At 42.2% G+C, this 5,280-nt stretch overlaps 1 long non-coding RNA gene across 1 annotated transcript; it reads right to left on the reverse strand.

Moving 5' to 3' along the window:
- Positions 1-478: 478 nt before the first annotated feature.
- On the reverse strand, positions 479-1,619 carry LOC139204416 (uncharacterized). Its single transcript, XR_011584425.1, has 2 exons — positions 879-1,619; positions 479-540 (listed from the first exon to the last, which is right to left on the reverse strand). It is a non-coding gene; the product is annotated as an uncharacterized lncRNA (long non-coding RNA).
- Between the last annotated feature and the right edge of the window lie 3,661 nt (positions 1,620-5,280).

The raw sequence follows: 5,280 nt of genomic DNA on the forward strand, positions 1-5,280 counted from the left end.
CCAGCGTGGAGCACGCAAACATACACAAACACAAACTTGACACGCTAGCAAGTTTACAGTGTCTTGAGGCAGCGAGTGAGTCTTGTAATAAAACTCTTTACCGTAAGATTGCTGCAGAGACAGGTGCATGTTTGAGTGTGTGTGTGTGTGTCACACAGAGACAACCCAAGGAAATACAAAATGCAGTTTCTAAATGATGATTCAATTCATTAAGGCACAAAAAAAAAATCCAAACCTATCTGGCCCCATGTGAAAAAGTAATTGCCCCCAGAACCTAATAGCGAGTTGTGCCACCTTTGGCAGCAATAACTGAAATCTTACACACCGCTGTGGAGGAATTTTGGCCCACTCTTCTTTGCAGAATTGTTTCAACTCTGCCATATTGGAGGGTTTTCTAGCATGAACTGCCCGTTTAAGGTCACACCACAGCATCTCAATTGGATTTACATCCGGACTTTGACTTGGCCACTCCAAAACCTTAATTTTGTTTTTTTTGAGCCATTCAGAGGTGGACTTGCTGGTGTGTTTCGGATTGTTGTCCTGCTGCATGATCCAAGAGCGCTTGAGTTTGAGGGCACAAACTGATGACCGGATGTTCTCCTTCAGGATCTTCTGGTAAACAGCAGAATTCATTTTTCCGTCAATCACAGCAAGTTATCCTGGTCCTGAGGCAGCAAAGCAGCCCCAGACCATCACACTGTCACCACCATGCTTTACTGTTGGCATTATGTTCTTTTTAGCAAATGCTGTGCCATTTTTACGCCAGATGTAACGGGCTGCACACCTTCCAAAAAGTTCAATTTTTGACTCATCAGTCCACAGAATGTTTCTCCAAAAGTCTTGAGGATCATCAAGATGCTTTTTGGCAAATGTGAGACAAGCCTTTGTGTTCTTTTGTGACAGCAGTGGTTTCCGCCTGGGAACTCTCCCATGGATGCCATTTTTGGCCAGTGTCTTTCTTATAGTGGAGTCGTGAACACTGACCTTAACTGAGGCCAACGAAGCCTGCAGTTCTTTGGATGTTTTTCTAGGTTCTTTTGTGACCTCCTGGATGAGTCGTCGTCGCACTCTTGGAGTAATCTTAGTTGGTCGACCACTCCTGGGAAGGTTTGCCACTGTTCCCAGTTTTCTCCATTTGTGGATAATGGCTCTGACAGTGGTTCGCTGGAGCCCCAGAGCCTTGGAAATGGCTTTGTAACCTTTTCCAGACTGATAGATTTCAATCACTTTTTTTCTCATTTCTTCTTGAATTCCTTTGGATCGTGGCATGATGCGTTTGTTCTTGAGATTTTGTAGCCTACTTCACTTTGTCTAACAGATTCTATTTAAGTGATTTCTTGATTCAACAAAGGTGGTGGCAATCAGGTTTGGGTGTGGCCTGTGAAATTGAACTCAGCTTTCCCAAAACTGTGGTTAGTCACAGTTACTTTGTGATTTAACAAGGGGGGGCAATTACTTTTTCACATAGGGTCAGATAGGTTTGTATTTTTTCCCCCCTTGGTAAATAAAATGATCATTTAGAAACTGCATTTTGTATTTCCTTGGGTTGTCTCTGTGTGATATTAAAATTGGTTTGATGAACTGAAACCTTTGCGAGTGATAAATATGCAAAAAACACAGAAATCGGGAAGGGGGCAAATACTTTTTCACGACACTGTAAGTAAAGCAGATTGTGATGAATATTTTGTTTTTGGCATCACTGTAACCTATCGATCTATAGAGTAGTTACCTTCTCACAACACTGACAGTGTACACAGGGCTTAGTTATTCATGCAGTGTATATAAAATGTACTGCATTGAACAGGGTTCAGAATCTGTACCGCGGGGTACCACAGAAATCAGGAAGGGGGCAAATACTTTTTCACGGCACTGTACGTGCTGATTGCAGGTTTAACTTCTCTGGCTCCACTCCAAAGTGAGTGTACGATATGTGTGCACTTACGCATGCATAGAAAGGCATCATTTTGCAGGGCACATGGATACAGATTAGATTTTAAAACATACTATACATACATACTATAACTTGTAGCAAGTGGCATTCACATTTGACCTGGTTAGCACAATCAGACCTGATGAGATATGAAATACTATGCATTCCCTTAGTGGTTTTGAGAAGCATGTAAAACAAGATAAAAAAGGTCTCTGCAAAGATAGAAATACTTTCTGTATGAAATGCAAGTGCAGTTATTGTTAAGGTAACACGATTTGAGCAAAACCTCCAATAGAACTGCTTTGCTTTTTGTTTCGTCTTTTTTCAATATGGCTCGGATTATTTGACTGCGATGTGAAGTTTGATGCTCCACAACCATGCCTCTTCTTTTTTCTAGCATGTGTGCATCAGAATACACGTGCACATGTGACAGGCAAGTTACTGCATCTGAGGATTCAACACTGTCTCCTTAACACCAAGAGCTGGCCTCTTGTGGCTCAGGTATGGAGTGGTTTGTTTACTCTGCCATATCTAAGAAACACTCAGTATTTCTCAGATAAGGTTCACATTGGGGTGTGAAACTGGACTCCTCACTGGCACACGCCCAAGTAACAGTACACTCAGCCTGTCCAGGCAAGGCCCTGAACCCCGTGGCGGAAACTGAGAAAGAGGAGAGAAAAGGTGACAGATCAGCTTCGCACTCCTCTGTGACATGAGGTTGTCTGGTAGGCACCCTAATCCCAACTCCAGGGTGGGGTGGGGGGGGGGGTCCTAGTGGCTCTAGGTGGGTTACCATTCCCTGCTTCAGGGAAGAAGTCGAGTTCTTAAGAGAAGAGAGAAGGTGAAATGTTAAATACCTGTGTGAAATGTGGTCTTTCACAGAAAAGAGACAAAGGTTGACAAAGGTTGAAGAGAGTGTGTGTGTGTGTGTGTGTGTGTGTGTGTGTACGTGTGCATTTGCAGCAGATTCTTAGAAAAGCATTGAGAGGTGAGTTCCAGAGAGAGAGAGATCAGAGGAGAGGCTGGAAAGTCCAAGCTGACTCACCATGTTGTCACCTTCACAAAATGCAGAGACCCACCAGGAGAGAGAGAAAAGGAATGAGAGAGAACGACAGACGGGAAGACAGACAAAAAGAAGCAGACAGGTTGCAAGCACAGTCTGACAATCCAGCTGAGATATTATTAACTGTGCTCATGTTTGCTGCCAGCTTGTAGCAGCCACACAGCAAGCACTTTTTTTTCCTCCTTTTTCCGTTAAGCAGAAGAGCGTAAGATGTTTGAGGGCTTTGAAGTCTGAAAAACAGAAAGAAAAAAGGATCTTAAGATGAACAAGCCCTTTGATCAAGTGTCAGGGAGTTTTGGTCTTTGTCAAAGAGATGAGTGAGTTAAAATAACTTTAGCGATCTAGTGTCGTCTAAGTTCACACCGGTAGCATACAGTCCTTTTGTCTGAGCTCATCTCGGTCATTGAATCACTCTTGGATGTAGATTAGTTGATGCATTTTAGCCTTGGAAGATCTTTTCTGAGTGAAAAGACAACAAAGAGATAGAGAGTAATCCTTTATCAAATGATACATTTACTGGAGGATTAATCACATTAGAAGGGCAGATAAGCTTAACCTCCCTAAATACCCTTCCACGGCACAAAGCAAAAATAATCTTGAGGCACTGTTGCTGGAACATCATCACACATTAAGGGCCTCCTTTGAGTGGCTAAGAGTTTAAGACATCGCATATTGTTATTCCATCATATTTTTTTCTGTGTTGTCTCAGCTTTAACCTAAAACACTCGACATCCTAATATAAACACATTAAAACCAGACAACTCACTGAAGTGGGATTTTTATTGCTCTGGCTAGTGCAAAATGACTTTGATGTGATCGTCAGCAGTGTAGACGTTGAACCCACACACCATCTAATGTGAGCCAGACATCCCCTTTCTCAGCAGAGCAGAACTTACCTACATCCTGTTCGCCTCCACTGGCCAGGTCTGTGAAGAGAGGGGGAATGGTTCATGTTCATATGGCTCTCCAAACATGTATATAAGGCAAGGCTAATGAGCCATATATCATGCATGTATCTGTTGGGTTTATGTTAGTTGGGATGAAACCAAAGGGTTTGGTCATACCAACATTTTTTCACTGTCCTGTGAAAACTGTGTATCTCTAAAGATTCAGCTTTTTGTGATTTAGAAAAGCAGAATTATGCATTTTACAGGTAACCTTGTGGGTCTTGAAATGGTTATTTAGTTTAAGAAATAGAGGAATTTTCTCAAGCTAAAACAAAAATTCACAATTGCCCAATTTGGCAACATCTTATTTTCATTCTACAGTGACGAAACAGATACATTTCAGAACAAAAGCACTGTCTGTTTTGCAAGGATGTGCAAATAAATTTTCACATCTTCTGGTTTGGAAGGGCGATTTAGACTCAGTGTGTAATGTGAGTAGCATGCAACCAATATAAAACCAACAGACTTAGGAGTAAAGATTGTCGCAACTGTCATAGTAATGCTTCAAGAGTCAACCTTAAATCAAAGTCATCCACCAGGTGACGGTGGACAGCTGAGGACAGATCAAGAAGCCCACTCCCATCCATTCCATGCTTAACGTTTCATGGTGACTGAGCTGTCTCTATGGCAACTGAAAGAAACTCCTGATTAAGATATAACATGGTAGAAAGCTCTGTAAAAAGCTAGTAAGCACTCCTTGAGGCAAGATTACTTCGTCAAACTGTACTGAGAGTGTTCAGAGACACAGTTGGCTAAATTGTTGTGAATAGTTGAAATTTTTGGTCACAAGAAGCATGTTCTGAACCTGGATTTCACATTGAGAAAATTCACATTGAGACATCGGGAAACAATATGAAAAAAAAAACTCTTGTAGTGGGAATATCAAAGGAGAATCAGGTTGGGCAAGATAGGTTGGAAGTTGAATAAGGGTAGTTTGTTGAAGTGAAAGGTGGTCAGAAAGTGCAGGTTCCCCCTCGATTAAAGGTTATACATTGTAATCAGCGTCCTGTGACCACAGGCTGGTGGAGAGCCTGCTAAAGAGCAAAGGCTGTGTGAGATAGAACTGCATCGATCATCCATTTCCTAGTCACCTGCAGTTACCTCCTCTCTGGCACGTGGACCGGCAAGTTTGTGTGAAGTGGCTGCCAGAACCTGCAATAAACTGGGCTGAGGAAAATAAGGACAGGGGAAGTTGAGTCCTGCTGAGTACATACAGTGAAGCCCACAACCAGCTGCACAGTGACTAATCTGCAGAGAAAAACAGGTTGGAAGTAAAAACTGCCCTGTATTTCCATAAATTCACACAGTCTCTCTGCTTCTAAAGCCATAAACTTTATGCT

This window comes from Pempheris klunzingeri, chromosome 7 (genome assembly GCF_042242105.1).
Source record: "Pempheris klunzingeri isolate RE-2024b chromosome 7, fPemKlu1.hap1, whole genome shotgun sequence".
In the NCBI taxonomy this organism is placed as follows: domain Eukaryota; kingdom Metazoa; phylum Chordata; class Actinopteri; order Acropomatiformes; family Pempheridae; genus Pempheris; species Pempheris klunzingeri.